This window comes from Lissotriton vulgaris, chromosome 4_1, assembly GCF_964263255.1.
Source record: "Lissotriton vulgaris chromosome 4_1, aLisVul1.2, whole genome shotgun sequence".
Classification (NCBI taxonomy): domain Eukaryota; kingdom Metazoa; phylum Chordata; class Amphibia; order Caudata; family Salamandridae; genus Lissotriton; species Lissotriton vulgaris.
In genome coordinates this window covers 380,148,173-380,169,463 of record NC_141691.1, presented here as the reverse complement: position 1 = coordinate 380,169,463, position 21,291 = coordinate 380,148,173, and the positions used below count along the sequence as shown (strand labels likewise).

General features: G+C 48.9%; 1 protein-coding gene across 2 annotated transcripts in view; it reads left to right on the top strand.

Moving 5' to 3' along the window:
* The window catches only part of BRWD3 (bromodomain and WD repeat domain containing 3), a 1,253,402-nt gene that overhangs the window by 356,204 nt on the left and 875,907 nt on the right, over positions 1 to 21,291 (top strand). The window lies entirely within an intron of this gene.

Genomic DNA, 21,291 nt, shown 5'->3' with positions numbered 1-21,291 from the left:
CACATCAACTTGGGGCATCTACTCATTTGGGTCAGGGATTTGAACAGCTTCTATGCCCTGGTAGGGGCCTTGCTCTTCCGGGCCTCCTCAATGTTTTGTCCATGTCAAACATGTCTTGCCTGTGATGGAATGGATCCCTATCTGCTACTGTCCTCTAAATCATTCCAAATACCCTTGGAGCGATCCACACCAGGTCTGCAATCTCTCTCTCCTTGGAGAACGCCAAGGCCACCTGCGATGCCTTTTGCTCCTTCTGTTCTCAGAAAACCCTTTTGCTACCATCTGGCTAGACGTCACAGAATGCTGTGGAGGAGTGGCAAAGATAGATTGGACATCTTCTGCGTCTAGTACCTCGAGGGTGAGCCCCAGCTGGAGCTGTTGGCCAACGAGGATGAAGCCTTATCTCTAGAACCCATCTCGGGTCTGACTTGTAAATAAAGGACTTGTCTCCTGCCTTGCAGGCCGCGAGCACTAGCCCACATCCCCAGCGCTGATCACAATGAGCGCCTCCTAAAAAGGGGTCACCCGTCCAGCCACGAAGTCCACCTACTGGTTTCTGGTCTGCCGCCGCCTTTCAGCCATGGTCAGCACAATGTGCATATTTTGGACACTATGGCCAGTCCCTGCGCTGAACAAGATCCTAAATCTGACCGCTCCTTTGGAGCCGATAGCTTCTTTGAAGCACCCTTTAGTGCTGAGACCTTGCGCATTAAAGCCTAGCTGGCATCAAAGACTCCACATCAAGACCTACCTCCTCCACTGGCTCTGTCAAACCTGTTGTCCAGCAGCTGCAGGAAGAACTCTGTCCATCAGCGCCACATCCTGATTCACCCACACACTGGGCGCATCCTTGCCCAACCACTAGAACCTACCAAGATTCAGTCCAAAGGTAAACTCTGCATTGAGAAAGCCCTTCACCTCCTTCCACAGCCAAAGAGCAAGAGGAGACTCAAGGCAACCAGCCCTCCACCATTGCCTCATCCACCTCCTCCATCACCTTTCCCCCCTCTACCTATAACCCCTCCCAATCTAGGGCTCACCACACTCGCTGTTTGGGGCTATAATCGAGGGTACTCTGGGCACCCCTATGGAGGGTACTCAGAGCACCGCTATGACTTGCATCCCTGTGGTGATTATGATTTAGATCCTTTCAGGTACCCGTCAGATAACACAACCTCCTACCACGAGGTCCTCAGCACAGCGGCCTCTTTCTAAGCAACGGAAGACTCGTCGTCGGCCCAAGTCCAAACACTGGTCTTAATCCTGTTCCTGGTCTAGAAGTTGGTCCCAAGGTTGAGCTTTGTTGTAAATCTTCAGTTAAGTCAAAGAAAAAGCATATTAAATCAAAAGCTTCCCCAAAACTCTGTTCTTTCCCTCTAATATTGTACTTCTGAGAATATGCCAGGTGTGTTGTCATTCTTGTTTATTTCACACTTAAAGTCCATCATTGTCAAAGCTAATCCTGCAACTTATCCTGGCACAATCTGTGTTTCCGTGGCCGTTGGCAACATTGAGGTAGATGGAAGAGTTATGCAAACCAGTGTTCTGATTCCAGATCCCTTCTGAATTCCTCTGGTGTACCTGCAGGCCCCTTGGAGCCGATAAGCCCTTCATCTGGGACACTGCCAGTGGGCTCACCCTTGGTGCCAGTTGGTCCCTCTGAGCCCACCACTGCACCCCTTCCAGCTCGTTTGCTGACTCCACCTCCAACCACACAATCCATGCCATTTCCCATGAACACTGACACCGATGCCGACTCCCGATTGTGCTCTTCAACTCTGCGTTGGTGCTGTCCCAATCTCCCTTGAGGCCACACTGTGTCCATTGAGCTGCAGCCCTTGCCTGCTTCACCAGAGCCTCCCATGGTCCTGGTTCCATGGGATTATCCTCATACACTGCATTCCTTCTCCAGGAAAGGCTGACAATGATGAGGGAGATACGTTTGGAAAACCCTAACATGATGACAACTAGTATGAGGGCATTCCGAATTCTAGTTGCCTCATCACCTCTCCTTATACTGGCCTAGTCTCCCCTCCTGATCCTGACACTGAGGAAAGTGTCTCCTTCGCAGTTGTCATGGTGAGGGTGGCAGAAGCTCTCAATCTTCAGCTCCCCACCTTGGAGGTCAAAACTAACCTGTTCACAGAGAGTCTCAAGCCAGGGTAGACCAATACAGAGCCCTTTACACTTTTATTGAGGCCCTTACTAACACTTTTTTGGGGCAGGGGTCCAGCTTTGGTGTGATCCACCAGTGAATCACCATATTTGGCTGTGCCATTGCCTTGCCCCCTGCAGCTCTGTTTTTTGTGACTCTCCACCGTTTGGCTCTCTGGTTAGTCATTCCCTTGGTGTATGGGATTCTGCAGCTCTGGTTCTCCCAGGGGTCAGAGAAATACCTTTTTACGGTATTGACCCCAGCCATTCAAGATGGCTGTGATGCTGCAATGTTTACGATCCGTTGTGGTCTGGATACCATGGATTCCATTAGCGAAGCCATTGACACTAGCATTGTTATCCGTCACTGCGCCTTGTTGAAAACCTACGGGTTTCTCCAGAGATGTACTGTCAACCGTTATGGACATTCGCTTTGACAGGGCTCAACTTTTTGGGGACAAAGCAGACTCTGCCCTGGAGCATTTTAAAAAAAAAAGAGGGCCCCAGCATGCTCTCTGGGCTTGCCTGCTCTACCCTGCCAGCCGCACTGTACTTTACAAGCCTTCCGTAGCTCTGGCAGAGGCATTTTTCACAGACTAAGCAGTATTTCTGCCATCATGTAAAATTAGACAGAAGTGTATTTTGGGACTGCGGGTAAAATTAGGCAGACGTGTATTTAGGGACTGCGGGGTATTCTAAATATAATTATTGGTTGCCATGAACAATATTTAAAATGTATTGTAATATTGTTCTTGCATATAACGATGGATACTTTAGTATGAAAGATGAAATGCAATTGAGCCTCATTAAATACCACTCTTTATTTTTATATATAGGAAGTAACTGACACCAACGTGCACAAGTAGTGCTTATACTCAGTTCTGTGCATCACTTCCCAAGCAAAATTACGCCAGTATGGAGCACACCACCTCCTACCGGTGTACAGGGGTATTGCTTAAAAAGGTTCTGGATAAAGTCAGTGACCTGGAAGTATTCGAAAAGTGAGAAATCTCCTGATAGACAGAATATCAGTCAGAAAGAGTATTACCAAAGGTAAGTAACTTTTTCTTTGCCTGCAAAGATGTGAAGTTAAGGTATTGCTCATGTAGTGACGCTCTATTGAAAGGGCAAAAAAAAGCAATCCTGTTGTTAAATGTACTGACCTTGAGGTAATGACTCCAGATGTAATGGAATGCAAAGTAAATACTGTAAAAAACGATTTCTCACAGGAATGTGAGAAATGCAATCTCCCAGGATATAGTCAGTGGTATCTGATAGAGAGGGCTTCATTCCAGTTACCGGGGTCCATAGTCAAGTTGTCACTATGCTGAAAGGGGGAGGCTGTGGCAGGCAAGTTAGCTAGCATCCCTAGATGGTGCCTTTATGGACAGGGAAGTGAATTTCAGGAACCGCCAGTCATGGTCAAGATTTCTTGTTATCTGGCATCCATGGGTCGGGGACTCCCATAACAGACAATGGAGGGGCAACCCACTTGTTACTGGTTAGAACATGGAAATAATGAGGCACACTTCAACCAATGATTATTATTATTATTATTATTATTATTATCATTATTATTATTAATTTTATTAAGCGCACAGCTACCCAAAGGTTTCCCGGCGCTGACCAACAAAGGTATGAGATTGCAACAGATTACTGGTTGAATAGCCATGTCTTCAGGTCCCTGCGGAACTTCAGATAGTTGGGCTCAGTCCGAAGACCGAGAGGAAGGGAGTTCCACAGGGATGGACCCAAGAAGGAAAAGGAGCGATCTCCCATTCTTGCTCTCTTGTTCCTTGGAATTAGAAGCTTGAATTGGGTGGATGATCTAAGGGTACGGGAAGGAACATAAGAAAGAATAAAAGATTTAAGGTATTGTGGGGCGTTGCCCACAGTGATTCTGTGTATAAAACACAGAGCCTTAAACTTAACCCGGCTCTCAATACGAAGCCAGTGAAGGCTACGTAGAAAGGGGGAGATGGAAGACCTGTTAGGGAGTTTGCCAAGAAGGCGAGCTGCTATGTTTTGAACAGTCTGCAATTTCCGGACAATCTCCTTGCCGGCACCTCTTGCCGGCATATCTTGTGAACAACAGCAGACCGCTAACTCTAGTAGTTATTGAATCTGGACAATTCCCTCCAGTCAAGAAGATGGAACACAAGGCCATGGTTGAAGTTCATATTTCCCAGAACATCAGGAAGATGTCAGAGGTGGCTCTTCCCTCTGTGATAACTGTTGGGACTTTAACGCCACCTCTATCGGCGCCGGGAGACCCCATGTGGGTAGCTGAGCGCCCTCAAGTTTAATTACAAATACAAATACATACAAATATGTACAGGCAAGCTATCGGTGATTCAAGGACAATGCAGGCTTACCCTTGTTGACCAGAAAAGTAATGGATCAGCTGATGGTGACCAAATAACATTGGATTCCTGTCCCAGTATTCACAATGAGACAATTTTGAGTTTCGTCATATGTGATGTTTAATGGCCTTTGTTTGGAGAGCCTTTGCTAGAGAAATGGGATGGTCTGGAGTCTGTTCTGACAAGGCTCTTTCTACTACTTCTAAAACCATGGGCTGACTACCTTCCCATACTCCACAGGCTTATTTAGTTTGTGGAAGGAAATGTGTACCTTCTGATAGATACATCTGCCAGTGGATTCCTCACCTTGTGAATATCCCCTGCGCAGCAGCCAATCGGAAACTTTTGTAGCTCTCTACGCCGGCGAGGTCATGGATGACGTCACAGAGGGTACGACTCCGCAGGCGACCCCGCTTACGTCACTGGATCCATAATAGGGCCTCGTCGGCGTGATGACGTCAGTGCCCTTTTTTCTGCGCCGTTGACGCCAACGTTTTTTTTGGGACTCTCCGTTGTTACTTTGTAATTTTTGGTGTTCTCGTCTGTCTTCTTATTTCCTTTCCAAAATGTCGGGAAGAAAGTCCAGTTTCAAGCCCTGTAGAAAGTGCGGGAAGCAAATGTCCATCACTGACCCGCGTCAGAAGTGTGTTTGGTGCTTGTATTCCGATCACGACGTCGAAGAATGTGCGTCCTGTAGGAAGATGAACCCGAAGGCATTGAAGGAAAGGGAGGCGAAATTGTTTATGGCCAAGATGAAGAAAAAAGAAAAGAAGGCGAGTAAAAGAATATCAAGATCGAGGTCGAGGTTGAGGTTTCGATCTGAATCCAGGTCGGGTTCGAAGTTGGCTTCGGGCATTCGAAGTCGAAGAGGCATAAGAAGAAGAAGCATTCTTCGATGTGCCACTCTGATAAAGAATCGGCGCCAAAGTCATCTTCTCCTCGACGTCGCAGAGATGACGTAGATCCTTTGCCTTCGAATCCGGCTTCACCAGTGAAGGTTGTGACTTACGAAGTCAAGGTCTCTCGATCTCTGACGCCGGCTCCCATGGATTCGGTTCACTCTCCGGATCTTTGTGAGGTTGAGCCAGAGCATGAGGATCAGGAGCAGCCTGAGGAGGTACCTTTATCGGCGCCGGCTGGCCCGATTCCAGGAGCACTGGCTTCAGGGACGACGCAGTGTAAATATCCTCCATTCCCGGCTCCAGTTCAGGACCCATCACATTACCTTAACGCAATGTATGGCATCTTTGCGAGGGCTATGTGCCCATCTGGTGCACCTGCGGGTCCCATGGGTCCTTTTGCATTTAATTTGGGTGTTCCCCAAACTTATGCCCAGGCTCCGTTTAATTTTAGAGCCAGTGTTGGAGGTTTGGAAGAAGCCTTTTTCTGTTCCTGCCGTCTCCAGGACTGTGGCACGGAGGTATAGGGTGGCACCTGAAGACCCAGAGTTTTTGTCGGCTCATCCTTCACCTGAGAGCCTAGTAGTTCAGGCGGCTTGTTCAAAGAAGTCTTCAGGGGGCTTTTCCTCAGGTTCCGGCTGACAGGGATTCAAAGCGCATTGACCAATCTGCCAAAAAGGTATTCTCATCTGCATGCATGGCGCTAAAATCTACAAATGCTACTTGCTTGATGGGAAGATATATCCATGCCTTGATGGATTCGTCTAAGCAGTTGCTGCCAAAACTGTCTGATGAAGATAAGAAAAATTTTCAGGAAGTTTTGGATGATACCCAGGCTGCTGCTCATCAAGTCATCCAGAGCGGCCTAGATACGGCTGACTCAGTGGCAAGGATTATGGGCTCTGCAGTAACTACAAATAGGGGGGGCTTGGTTGAAGTCTTCAGACTTTTCTTCTGATGTTCAGGCTACTCTGTTTGACTTAACATTCAATGGTATAGGACTCTTTGGTAAGAAGGCGGATGCCGCTCTTGAGAGATTCAAAGATTGTAAGGCCACAGCAAGATCACTTGGCTTGCAAACTCAATCTAGAGGATCTTTCAGAAGGTATGGAGGATTTGGAAAGTCGTCCTTTCGTCCGCAAGGACAGCTGCGACTGCAGCAACAGATCACGCTGTACAAGTCCTACAGGGGTAAAGGCAGAGGTCGTCCACGAGGTCGTCAACCCTCCTCCTCCTCTTCTTCTACCTCACCCCCTATCACCGTAGCAAAGCAGCCCTAGATTCCCCATTCTCAATCATATTGGTCCTGTGGGGGGTTGGCTTACCCATTTTCTGCAGGATTGGGAATCGGTCACTACAGACCAATGGGTTCTCAATCTTGTGGCAAATGGGTATGCTCTTCCCTTTCGGGAATTTCCTCCAAATTACCCTCCTTGAGAAGGGGCTTGCTCAGAAGAACATCTCCGTCTCCTACAGGAGGAGGTTCTGACCTTGTTAAAGAAAGGCGCAATAGAGGTGCTTCCAGAGAAGGAAAGGGGTCAGGGATGCTACTCCCGGTATTTCCTGATTCCCAAGAAGGATGGCAGGTTGCGTCCAATCCTGGATCTCAGGATCTTGAACCTTTATCTGAAACAAGAAAAGTTCAAGATGCTCACCCTTGCGCAGGTTCTTCAAGCGCTGTTGTAAGAAGACTGGATGGGGTTGCTTGACTTGCAGGATGCGGATTTTCATATTCTGATCCTGGAGTCGCACAGGAAGTATCTCCGCTTCACTGTGGGTTCGCAGCACTACCAGTTTGCGGTACTTCCGTTTGGAATTACTACTGCACCTCGAGTCTTTACCAAGGTGATGGCAGTGGTGTCAGCACATCTCAGAAGGTCGGGGATTCCAGTTTTCCCCTATCTGGACGACTGGCTGATCAAAGCAGACTCTACAGACCAGGTGCTACATCATCTGCAAGAGACAACTCAGTTGTTGTACAGATTCAGTTTTTCGATAAATGTACCCAAGTCTCATCTGGTGCCCTCCCAGCGCAATCTGTTCATAGGTGCGGTACTGGACAAAACTGTATGCCGTGCATTCCCTCTTCCTCAAAGGATTCACAACATACAGGAAATGATTTCCTTATTTTACAATGGAGCGGTTGTTCCAGTCCTGAAGGTCCTTCGCTTGCTCAGCCTGTTTGCTTCCTGTATTCTCCTGGTCAACCATACACGCTGGCACATGATGGCACTCCAGTGGGGCCTCCGCAGGCAGTGGTATCAGCACAACGGGGATATCAGGGAGTCTGTGAGGATCTCCAGAAAAACTGCAGCAGATCTATCTTGGTGGAGTGTGGAGGGCAATCTGTCTCAAGAAATGGCCTTTCATCTGTCTCCATCGGTTTCCACAGTGATAAAGGATGCATCCACTCTAGGGTGGGGTGCCTATCTGGGGGATCTGGAGATCAAGGGTCTTTGGTCTCCGGAGGAAAGGTTGCTTCACATCAACCTTCTGGAGTTAAGAGCGATTCATTTGGCACTCAAGGCCTTCCTCCCTTCCCTTCGCGGTCTGTCAGTTCAGGTCCTGACGGACAACACGACCGCGATGTGGTATATCAACAAGCAGGGAAGAGTGGGGTTGCATCTTCTCTGCAAAGAAGCTCTGCGCCTCTGGTCCTGGGTTCAGATTTGTATGATGGAAAATCATCTGCCCGGAGTTCTGAACGTGCGTGCAGACAGTCTCAGTCGGCAGTTCTCAGTAGACCACGAGTGGAGGCTTTATCCGGAGGTGATTCGTCATGTCTTTCGGATGTGGGGAACTCCTTGGGTGGACCGGTTTGCCACTCACGAGAACGCCCACTGCCTGTCGTTCTGCAGCCTCCAGTGTCCGATGCAGGGAGTCTTGGGGGTCGCGTTTCACTTGAGTTGGGACTCACAACTCCTTTACGCGTTTCCTCCCATACCCTTGATTCCTCGAGTTCTGAGGAAGATTCGCCAAGACCGGGCCCAAGTAATATTGATCACTCCGGATTGGCCAAGAAGGGTGTGGTACACGGATCTTCTCCACCTCTCCTCATGCCCACCACTCCGTCTCCCTCTCAGGGCAGATCTCCTCTCTCAGATGGAGGGGCAGGTTCTACACCCCCACCTCCAGACCTTACACCTTCATGCCTGGAGATTGAACGGGGCAACCTGAATTCTTTTTCTCTCCCACACGATGTGGTGGATGTCATATTATCGGCCAGGCGTGACTCCACCAAGTCGATCTATTCCTATAGGTGGTCCAAATTTGTTTTCTGGTGTGGAGAGAAGTCTATGGACCCCTTGAGGGCTTGTTTCTCCAACATTCTTCAATTTGCCCTTTCTTTGGCTGAGCAGGGTTTTGCTGTGGCAACTCTAAAAGGCTATTTGTCGGCCTTGTCGGCATTCCTTTGTTTGCCGGACCAGCCGTCTTTATTTAAGTCACCTATTGTTTTACGTTTTATCAAAGGTCTTACAAACAAATTCCCACCAACTCCATTTATTGTACCTCAATGGGACTTGAATCTTGTTTTAACTTACTTGATGAGTTCACCCTTTGAACCTTTACACAAGTGTCCCATGAGACTTCTGTCTTTCAAGACTGTTTTTCCTGTAGCTATTACCTCGGCAAGGAGGGTAAGTGAGCTTCAAGCTCTAAGTTCGAAACCCCCATTCCTGACCATTCATGCTGAGAGAATGGTACTTAGGACCAGGGCTGCTTTTCTGCCTAAGGTGGTATCTCCCTTCCATCTGTGGCAGTCCATTACCCTCCCTCCCTTTTATCCTCCCCCTCACCCTTCCAAGGAGGAGGAGCGGCTTCACCGTCTAGACCCTAAGAGGGCGGTGAGTTTCTACCTCGATAGGACTAAAGACTATCGTGTGGACGACCAGCTTTTCATTGGATTTGCTGGCTGTAAGAGAGGAAAAGCGGTGCAGAAGCGCACTCTGTCGAGATGGATAATCTGTGTATAAAGATCTGCTACGTCCTTGCTGGTAAAGAACCTCCTGAGGGTATAAGGGCTCACTCTACTAGAGCAAAGTCATCAATGTCTGCTTTATCTAGGGGTGTGCCTGTTGAAGATATTTGTAGAGCCGCGACTTGGGCCTCCGTCCACACTTTCGCGAAGCATTAATGCTTGGATTCCGAGGTGAGGAGGGATGGCCACTTTGGGCGCTCTGTCCTTCAAGATTTCTTGGTATAGCAGAGTGGACACCCTCCTCCGGGAGTGGGGACTGCTGTGGGATTCTATTCACAAGGTGAGGAATCCACTGGCAGATGTATCTATCAGAAGAACAAGTTACTTACCTTCGGTAACTCTTTTTCTGGTAGATACAGTATCTGCCTGTGGATTCCTCACTGACCCACCCGCCTCGTTGTTGTCCACTCTTCTATACCTACTAGGTGTATATTTGTTTAAAATTGTAAATAGATGCATTTATATGTTCATGCATATTGCATCGGTTTCACACTGTGTGTGCTGTTTTAAATACTGTGTACTATGTATACTATTACTGTTATGTCGGTCCGTCCGTGTGCCTCGGAGGCACGGAAAAAAGGGCGGAACTGGCGTCATCACGCCGACGAGGCCCTATTATGGATCAAGTGACGTCAGCGGGGTCGCAAGTGGAGTCATACCCTCTGTGACTTCGTCCATGACCTCGCCGGCGTGGAGAGCTACAAAAGTTTACGAATGGCTGATGCGCAGGGGATATTCACAACGTTAAGAATCCACAGGCAGATACTGTATCTACCAGAAAAAGCGTTACCGAAGGTAAGTAACTTGTGCATTAGGTCTCTAGAAGATTGGAGACACTTCATGTTTGAAAAAAACAATCCCAGCTGTGTCCCATTGAGACTATTGTGCAGTGCACAATACGGAAGTCCAGCACTTACCTATGTGTGCTTGTGTATATATATATATATATATATATATATATAATATATATATATATATATATATATATATCAGGGCAGAGTTTGTTGTATTTGCTTGCGGCAGCCCGGCCGCAGAGAATTGATGACACCACAATATTTTTATTGTGGGGCCATTGACAAGAAAAGTATTTGTGTCACATGGAGGGCGCAGCAGGGCAGGAGCTTATTTTTCCATGCTTTCAAGGCCCGGACGCCCACTTGGGAACTATTTGTTTTTCAAATTGGTTGCTGTATGACAGATCCCACTGGGGTAACATTGTGCTCTGAGATGACGACTACAGGCACCAGCATGCCTTCATTAAGTCCAGGTGTGGATAATTGACTCTACGCATGCAGTAATAAGCACCGGTGAGCAAAGGCTGCTGTCTTCAGCAGTCTTCCTCTGACGAAGAAACTGCAATGTTTTAAAACGCGTTAGGAATGGACTTTTAACTTTGGACCTTAAAATTTCTGGTTTACAATAAATAATGGTTTTGACACCATCCTGCTGCATGCATCTTCTCGCCTCAGGGCAAAATTTGTTGGAGATGTATATATTTATATATATCTCCAACAAACTTTGCCCTGAGGCGAGAAGATGCATGCAGCAGGATATACTCTTTCTCCTTTGCTTGTGTTACAGCTACCACGCGCCAAACCAGAGGGCGCGTCGTCGTCTCCGGAACACCTAAGCACAATCCAGTGATTTATTGCACCAAAACCTCGGTTTCCCCAAGGAAGGACGACGCCATGTAGTGACTCAATTTGCTTTGTTTGGTTGCTCTACGCGTTTCGCCTGAACCAGCAGGCTTGCTCACGAATAAAGTTTTAAATTTTTTTTTCACCATATTAACTTTTGTGCATGTGACGTTAATCACGTGAAAAACTACACAGTAAATTCAATGAAAGACAGACTCGTGGTTCGGCATTTGGACGCAGTATTGTAATTGCAATAGAATTTAGTATTATCACATTGATGCATTATTTTTTAGAAAAACACATCTTCAAGAGCACCCAGTCAGAAACTCATAATTTCATTGTGAAATGTATCTCTATTTTCAATTCAAGCATTATTTCTCTTTATATAGAGAACGCCCCACTAATGAACATAAAATTCATAAGCGATCATGCCCAAGTGGGCTAGCAATATAAATCACTTCATCTACTACCACATTGCTATGCCTGATTTTCTGCCCAAGTGGGCAATACAGAACCAAATCATACCTAGTGTAGTATATAAACTAAAAAGTGCTCATAAATAGTGCTCTAAAAAAACCTCAAAATTTAGGAAAGGGAACATATTTACAGATTCAGAATTATTTGATCATCATTTTCTCACAGTACACCTTAAATTCATAAGTGCGTGTATAAGTCTTCTTCCATATTAAGACCAGCAGGGCTTCTTGTGTCTAGCTCAACTATGTAGCAGGATTCCAATCTTCGTAATTTCTTCTCTCTATTCCCCCCTCTGCTACATGGTGGAATTGCATCACTGACAAAATAAAGCAAACTTTGAACATCTTTGTTATGAAATTGTTGAAAATGGTGTGCCACTGGGTATGCTCTATCACCATTTTTGATCGCTCTTAAATGCTGCAAAATACGCTTATGCACTGGTAGAATCGTGCTTCCAACATACAGTAAATTACATGCACATCTTAAAACATATACAGCATATTCAGTTTTGCAGTTATACTGCCCTTTGATCTTTTTCACTCTTTTTGCTAGTCCTGGTTTATAGGTCGTCAAATTCTTCCCTTGCGTGCATGCCTTACATTTCATACATTTTATAAATCCATCTTTGCGTTGCAACCAAGTTGAGCTAGTTACATGTCCATCCTTTTTAGAGATCATATTGCTAATTAGCGTTTGTTTAAAAGATCTCACCCTGTGAAAAGTTATTAATGGTCTCCTAGGCATTCATTTCCCAAGCACGGGATCATTCCTAATTACATGCCAATGTTTCGACAAAATATTCCTGACCGGGCCATGTAGTGTGTTATAGGTAGTAATCAATTTACATACATTAGTGTTTTTCTCATCTTGCTTAACTTTGAATAAAACCTCCTCCCTTGTTTTATCCTTCCCTTTCTCCATAGAAGCTTGTAGACACTTCTCAGTATAGCATCTTCTTTTAAATCTTTTCTTCAATTTCAACAGCTCATTGTCTTTTACTTCTGGCTCACTGCAGTTTCGTAGAATTCCCAAGCACTCCCCATACGGGATGCTCTTCACTAAATTGCCAGGGTGAAAACTAGCTGCATGTAGCAGTGTAATATCTGTTGTAGCTTTCCTATAAAGCTTGGTCTGCAATTTGAAATCCTTTTCATAGATAGTTAGATCTACAAAATCATTTGAGGTGTCACTAACCATGCTGGTACATTTCAGGTTCAAACTATTCATCTGCTGTTTATTAATGAACTCATTTACTGATGTTATTGAGGCCTTCCATACAATAAATAAGTTGTCTATATATTGACTCCAATGTAAGATATTTTTCTCCCATTCGTCCTGGTACTGCTTCATGACCACCTGCTCCTCCCACCAGCCCATATGCAAATTCGCATAGCTGGGGGCGAAGCAGGTGCCCATCGCAGTACCACAGGTCTGATGGGTGGGACAATTTGTCGTTAACGATAAAGTTTTTTTTTAAACAAGTTGACACCATGGCTAGTAACATCTGTGTATGAGACCACATTTTAATTGGTCTACTACCCAAGAAGTATCTAACGGCAGACAAACCGTCTTCATATTTGATGCTTGTGTACAACGTTGTAACGTCAATAGTAACTAGTAATAGATCTTGTTCTCAGGGTATATCATAAATAACTTTAAGGAATGCCCCCGTATACTGTATAAATGAGGGGAGCACTTTCACTAATGAATTCAGAAATGAATCAATGAATTCAGAGGTATTCTCTATCCCGCTCCCTATAGCGGATATAATTGGTCGGCCAGGGGGATTTTCAATGTCCTTATGCACCTTTGGCAGTAGATAAGAAACAGGTGTCATTGGATTACTGATCTTTAAAAACTTCATCTCATCTTGTTAAAGCATGCCCTGACTGTATCAATCTTGTAGTTGTTCATTATACTGATAATGGCTCTGTAACATGGTTTCCACTGTTATTCTAACATAACATAACATAACATGACTTGTTGTTTAACTGTTTATAGGCTTCATTGAGATATTTCTGCTTATCCCACAACACCACGTTCCCTCCCTTATCAGCATTATGTTCTATTAAAATCTGAAAGAAACAGGTTAGTGTTTGATTCCTTACCTTAGAATATCCCCAGGCGTCAGACTGGATCCAGAAAGTTTTCTGCCTTTACTGTCTCGAGGTCGACCACGATGACACGTCGTGCCCCGACTGCCAGTCCTTGACCTCGAAGGCTAGGCGGGAGCGGTCCCGTAGGCAACTCAAGCTCTGGCAGTCGGCCCGCGCTGCTCGAAGTCCCGGTCCAGGAGGAGGTCGAGGGACCGGTCGCAGGGCCGCAATCATCGCTGCGCGACGAGTCAGCACCCCTAGTCCAAGTCCTCAGGTAAGTTGAGGCACTCTAAAAAGAAGTCGAAGAAGTGTCATCGCTCTTCTGACCCCCCCCCCCCCCCCGACGCTCGCACGATGCGGCCGGGGGTTCGAGCGACAACGCCGGAGCCGCAAGCATCCAGCTCCATACCCGCCGGTCCCTAGGCTGCACGCGGCGACCGTGGAGATTAGTGCTTTCCTCACGGCCATGAGGTCGCACTTCCCTCCTTCGGAACCTGCCGAGGCACCTTCGGGCCCCGCGGGTCCGTCTGGGAGCCGTAGTGGGCCGGTGGCTCCGGCGCCGTCGAGGACGTTGCCAGTCGACCTTACGACCCCTCCGCTGGCGCAACCCCCAAGGGTGTTGCCCCCAACGCCGTCCCACGTCGTCACCGGTTCCAGCCCGGTCCGGGTCCGGCGTCGGACCGGCGCCGCTCGGCACCTTCTTCGACGCCGATCGGTGAGCCATTCACCGACGACTTGGCTCCATCATTTTTCCCTGACTATCAGGAGATGGATGACGAGGAGAACTGGGAGGGGTCTGAGGACCCTCTGGCCCTGCAGTGCCAGTTGATCCAGGACTGGGCAGACGAGCTGGGGGAGGCCAGTGTTCTGGACACTTCGCTCGACACTGGATTTGTCTCCCCTCCTACCGTGGCTACCGAGGAGGGGGTTGCACACAGCGTGGTGTTGACTAGGGCAGCTAAGGCCTTGGCTCTTGAGCTCCCTGTTGCGGCCGTGAGGACTAACCTCCTCACTGAGGTGCTCAAACCGCAGGCAAGCTCCTCGGAGCCTCTACTGCCGTTCAATGAAGCCCTCACCGACGTTCTGCTGGGCACCTGGTCCAAGCCCTCCACAGGCCTCCCTGTGGATCGGAACGTGGCCCGACGCCACCGCCCGGCTCCCGGCGACCCTAGCTTCCTGTCTGTTCACCCCACCCCGAGAGCCTGGTAATCCAGGCCTCTACCTCCCAGATCGCATTCCCGACCGCTCCTCCGGATCGGGAATCCAAAAGGTACAATCAGTTTGGGAAGAAACTGTTCTCCTTGAGTTTGGGGCTGCGGTCTGAAAACACTGCCTGCCTTTTGGGCCGTTACACCCACTCTTTGTGGGATACGGTTGCAGTGGTGCTGCCACAGTGCCCGGGGGAGGCCCGGGCAAAGCTCGCCCAAGCCCTTGCGGAAGGGCGGGATGCAGCACGCTATTCCATACGGTGTGGACTTGACACAACTGACTCGCTGGGTAGGGCGATTGCAACCACGGTGGCGGTTCGCCACCACACCTGCCTGAGGACCGCCAACTTTTCAGAGGATGTCCAGGCCACCCTCATGGACATGCTCTTTGATGGCAGCCGCCTCTTTGGGGATAAGGCGGATAGTGCGCTGGAGCATTTAAAGGACTCCAGGGCTACGGCCAAGTCCTTGGGCCTAGGCCAACGCCAGCAAACTTCTGCTTTTCGCTCCTTTCGTGGCCAAGGAAGGGGCGCCCCCACACGTTCAGCCAGCAACAGACCGCAGACCCAGGCTCAATGCGGTCGCGGACGTGATTACCGCTGTGGCGGTACCGGGGGACACGGGCAGGGTCAGTCCACACCCGCCCCTGCAGCATCTGCCTCTAAGCCTTCCTAGTCCGGCATTTCAGGCCCGTTCGTCGCCAGTGGGGGGCAGGGTCCGCCATCATCTCCCCCACTGGTGTACCATCATGTCGGACAGGTGGGTGCTGCAAATCGTCCGAAGGAGCTACTCCCTCCCCTTCGAGGCGACCCCTCCAGCCATGCCACCACAGTACCACCGCAGGTCAGGGGATCACTTGCAACTTCTGCAGGAGGAAGATACGGCCCTCTTGGCCAAGGGGGCCATCGAGCGCGTTTCTGGGCCAGAAGTAGGACGTGGTTGCTATTCCCACTACTTTCTGGTACCCAAGAAGGGCAATGGAGTCCTACGCCCTATCTTGGACCTACGGAGCGTCAACGGCTACCTCCGGAAGGAGAAGTTCAGGATGCTGACTTTGGCTCAGGTCCTAGCTGCCCTGGACCCAGGAGACTGGATGGTAGCGTTAGACTTGCAGGACGCGTATTTCCACATCCCCGTCCTGCCGGCCCACCGGCGTTACCTGCGGTTCATGGTAGGCCACGAGCACTTTCAGTTTACCGTGCTCCCCTTCGGCCTTACCAGCGCCCCATGGGTGTTCACGAAAGTGATGGTTGTAGCCCATCTGCGCTGATTAGGGGTTTCAGTCTTTGCCTATCTTGACGACTGGTTGTTGAAGGCGGGCTCACCCCAGACAGTCGTCTCCCACCTCCAGACTACGGCCGACCTCCTTCACTCGCTGGGGTTCTCCTTCAACGTGCCGAAGTCACACCTGTGTCCCTCTCAGAAGCTCCTTTGCATCGGAGCGGTTTTGGACTCAGCGCAGTTTCCGTTTTTTCCCCCGAACAGGGGGTTCAGGATATTCAGGCTCTGATTCCGATCTTTCAGCCTTTATCCCGAGTCCCAGTCAGGTTGGCGCTGAGGCTCCTGGGGCTGATGGCCTCCTGCATCCTTCTGGTGCATCACGCCAGGTAGCGGATGCGGACTTTGCAGTGGGACCTGAAGTTTCAGTGGGCCCAGTATCAGGGCAACCTGTCCGACCATGTCCTGATCTCGGATGGCACTGCGAGACAGTTGCAGTGGTGGCTCACCGACCGAGATTGGGTCAATGGCAGATCCCTCTCCCTACCCCATCCGGAGCACGTAGTTGTGACGGATGCGTCCCTCCTGGGCTGGGGGGCCACATGGGAGAGGCGGAGATCAGAGGCATCTGGTCTCCGGCGGAGTCCCAGCTCCATATCAACCTTCTGGAGCTGCGGGCAATCCAACTTGCACTGAAGGCATTCCTTCCCTCTGTCCGGCGAAGTGTAGTGCAGGTGTTCACGGACAACACCACCACCATGTGCTACTGCAACAAACAGGGCGGGGTGGGGTCGTGGACCCTTTGCCAGAAGGCTCTGTGCCTCTGGCAATGGCTGGAACATCGGGGCGTCACCTTGGTGGTTCAACACCTGGCAGGTTCCTTGAACGCCAGGGCGGACGAACTCAGCCATGGGTGCATGATGGAACACGAATGGCGTCTGCACTCGGACGTGTCGCAAGGTCTCTTTCGGCAGTGGGGAGAGCCTTGGTTAGATCTATTCGCCACAGAAGAGAACTCGCAATGTCATCAGTTCTGCGCCTTGGAATTTTCAAGGCGGCACTCGCTCGGCGCCGCTTTACGTCGCGGGTGGAGTTGCAGTCTGTTGTAAGCCTTTCCGCCTATACCACTTCGGCCCAGAGTGCTGAAGAAGATCAGGCGCGACCGGGCCCAAGTCATCCTTGTGGCCCTGGACTGGGCACGAAGATACTGGTATCCCGAGCTACTCAGCATGTCAGTCGATCCCCCGATTCGTCTGCCTCTTCAGGAAGACCTTCTGTCGCAGCAGCAGGGGACGGTCCTCCAACCGAACCTGTCCAGTCTCCACCTCCATGCGTGGAGATTAAGCGGCGGCAGTTGAGACCATTTGACTTGCCTCCTGAAGTCTGTGATGTAATTCTGGCAGCCAGGCGTCCCTCCACAAAAGCGGTATACGCCTGCTGGTGGAACAGATTTGTGGCATAGTGCACTGTAAAGGCTGTGGATCCCCTTTCTGCCCCTCTTTCAGAGGTTCTCCTCTTACTTCTTTCACTTGCCCAGAAGGGCTCTGCTCTTGGTACTATCAAAGGCTACCTCTCTGCCATTTCAACCTTCTTAAGGCTTCCTGATCAGCTTTCTCTTTTCAAGTCCCCTGTTGTAAATAGATTCTTGAAGGGCATCACTCACATGTTTCCTCCTGTTCCTTTCGTGATGCCTCAGTGGGACTTGAACCCTTTTCTAACTTATTTGATGTGCGCTCCCTTTGAGCCACTTCACATTTGTCCTCTCCGTCTTCTTACTCATAAGACTGCATTCCTGGTTGCCATCACCTCTACCAGGAGAGTGAGTGAGCTCCAGGCTCTTTCTTCTAAGCCTCCTTTCCTTTCTGTCCATCCGGACAAATTGTCTTAAAAACACGTCCCTCTTTCCTCCCCAAGGTTGTTACAGGTGGTTGCCATCACCTTGCCCACCTTCTTTCTGCCTCCGCATCCCTCAAAAGAGGAAGAGAGGCTCCACCGTCTGGACCCAAAACGTGCGCTCTCATTTTATTTGGACCGCACACGCCAGTCCCGGGTGGACGGCCAGCTCTTTGTTGGTTATGTGGGCGCTAAGATGGGACGGGCAGAGCATAAAACGCACCATTTCTCGATGGGTCGTTTTGTGCATTAAGGTCTGTTATTCTCTGGCTAAGAAGGAGCCTCTGGTGGGGCTGCGTGCCCACTCCACTCGGGCTACGGCGGCTACTACTGCCCTGGGTCGGAGAGTCCCCTTGCAGGACATCTGTCGGGCAGCTACGTGAGCCTAGCTGTACACATTCGCTAGACACTATTGCCTGGACAGCCAAGTCCGGAGAGATGGCTTCTTTGGCCGTTCCGTTCTCCAGGACTTTCTGGTGTGATCTTGGTTCGCAGACCCACCACCGGGATTGGTATTGCTGGGGTATCTATTCTAAGGTAAGGAATCTAACACTAACCTGTTTCTTTCAGATGCACAAAATGCTTACCTTCGGTACCAATATATCTGTAGGAAACAGTAGTTAGTGTTAGATTCCTTACCGCCCCACCCATCTTCCCTGTTCTGCGAACCGATATCTAGGGTTAAGGTTCTTCCCTTTGAGGGCCCTAGTTTCATGGCACCAGTGTCGGTTTTTATCATGGCTCTGTGTTTCTGGCGTGGAAAAGCTGTGTATAAGAACTGACGTCCGCGCGAGGGCGGCGTCTAAGTACTTCAACGTCATCACGGCACCAACGACGCCGACGACGGACGCGGAGCCGTGGACGACGCCTACCGACGCGCAAGGGTACTGCTACGCAAAACTTTCCTGATCCAGTCTGACGCTTGTGGATATTCTAAGGTAAGGAATCTAACACTAACTACTGTTTCTTACAAATATATCGTTACCGAAGGTAAGTAACTTGTGCAACGGTAACCTCACCCTGGCGGACTCTGTTATATCACTAGGTATCAATCTAGACCCGAAATTGGACGTGACCAAACACATTAAGAACTCTGCCAAGAGTGCCTTCTTTAACCTGAAGCTACTGAACAAAATAAAACCTTTCGTCCCGCCCAAGGATCTCAAACAAGCCACCCAAGCTTTGGTGCTGTCTAGACTAGATTATGGGATTGCAGTCCTCTCCGGTATAGCAAAATCACACCTTACTCCCCTCAAAACAACTCTCAACGCAGCAGCCAGAATTGTCACCGGAGTTAAGAAATTCGACCACATCTCACCCGCACTCAGAGAACTAAAATGTCTCCCAGTGTAAATGCGTGCTAGTTTCAGAACAGCCTGCCTCACGCACAAATCCCTTCACACAGGCAAACCAAATTCCTGGCTTCCATACTCAAAAAAGCCGGTCAGACCAGTCCCTCAGAAGCTCGAATACCCTACTACTCATCCTGCTGAAAACACGCAAACAAAAAACTGCGGCCCAGTCCTTTGGAGGTAACCCGCCCAAAATCTAGAACTATAGCCCCCCCCCACCACATCAGAACTATCCCCTCCTTTGCAAAATTCAAAAGAAAGCTCAAAGACCTTTTCCTAGATTGTTCCCTTGCGAATCGTCAGGATCCGCTGATGACACTACTTCCTGGAAGAGGAGCTCTGCCTAAGACAATCTCACTCTTCTAAGGCATTCCAAGACTTCAGTGCCCCAATGTTACACAACGCGCTTGAACTCCCCGTCCATGATCTATAATAGTACTGTATTTTGTGATTTTTTTTTGCAGTACGACTGTTGTAAAGCGCTCCGATACCCTCGGGTCTGGGCAGCGCTATATAAAACTTCATAATAATAAAAAAAAAAAAGCTCAAGAGAGATGCTGGTTGGTCCACGAAGTGCTGGCAGCCCTCTGAGGCTTTTGGAGAATACACAGCTGTAGGATGAGTTGTGTCTTTGCGATTGTCGAGACAGGAGCAGTCAGACCGGGTTTGGCACCAAGTCCATAGCTAATCCACAGTTCTTATATTCTTTGGCTCCTTGTCCTTCTTCATTAGTCAGGCAAATCTTTTTTCCTGGTGTCAGGGGGCTACCTAAATACCCACTTAAGGGAGTTAAGGGGAGTGTAGGGTAGTAGCCAATGTGCTACTGACCCGTGGAGTCACTACAACCTCTATATGACCACTTCCTGTGTGGAATAACCCTGTCCCAGATTTCCTAATTCCACCAAACACAAGATGGTGGAACCCTTACTTTGTGGAGCACATCAGGTAGTGCACCTTAGGGGTGTGACTAACCTGGTGGTGTAACACGACTACTGCATAGCTAATTTCCCACTTTTCCTGGTTTCCAAATGGGCTTCAGGGAAGGTATTGTCATCTCCCAGGTCTGGTTGAAGCCAGGGTAACATATCAAAGGCGTCAGAGGCTTTCCTCCGGAGATGGCATTATTTCTAGCCACAGAGTGTGGGCTCTCACCTTCAGGTGTAAGAAACTTGTTTGTCGGTGGTGACAGGGTGGACCATACCGGTCAGCCAGCACACTAGAGGGCTAGTAGGTTTCAGGGGGAACCTCTAAGGTGCCCACTGGGTTGCTAGTCATAATAAATCTAGTACTGGCAGCAGTGCAAATTTATTAAAACAAAGTTGTTGATACTAAACAGCAGTATTTTCACTGAAGCCATCATATAGCTGGGACACTCGTGATGACCAGTGTCCAGTACAGGGAAGCCATGTCTTTAAATGGCTTCCATAATCACTTGCAGTATCTAGTAATAGAATTAGACATCACAGGGGCAAATCTGCTCATGCAGATATGTTCTCACATATACTATAATTCACCTTGCCTTAGGGCTGTAATGCCTGCTGTAGAGGTGACTTACATATAGTGCATCTAGTGCACTTTGGCAGGGCACAGAGTCAATGTACTGTTATTTTTATCAGAATGGTTTGCATAATTCCACACAGTCTGCATGTAATTTGTGTGTGGGCCCCTTAGGATGGCATAAGAGTTGCTGCAGCCTTTAGGGGGACCTCTTTAGTATCCATGCCCTAGGTACCAGGGGCACCATTTGCTAGGTACTTACACGGGTGCTAAAGACCTGGGCAATTGGATTATAATTCGACGTTCACTTTTTTTAGGGGAAAGGGCACTGGCACTGATGTCTGGTTAGCAGGACTCAGTCCACTGTTGGAGTTTAAAACCAGCATCTAGTAGTTAAAAAAGGGGGGGAAAGGTGTGGGGACAACTGCAACAAAATTCCAGTTACCTACACCAGTGCACAAGGCTACTGCTCTTGAAACATTTCCAGGTCCAGCCTGATGCCTGGGGACAATTCGAAG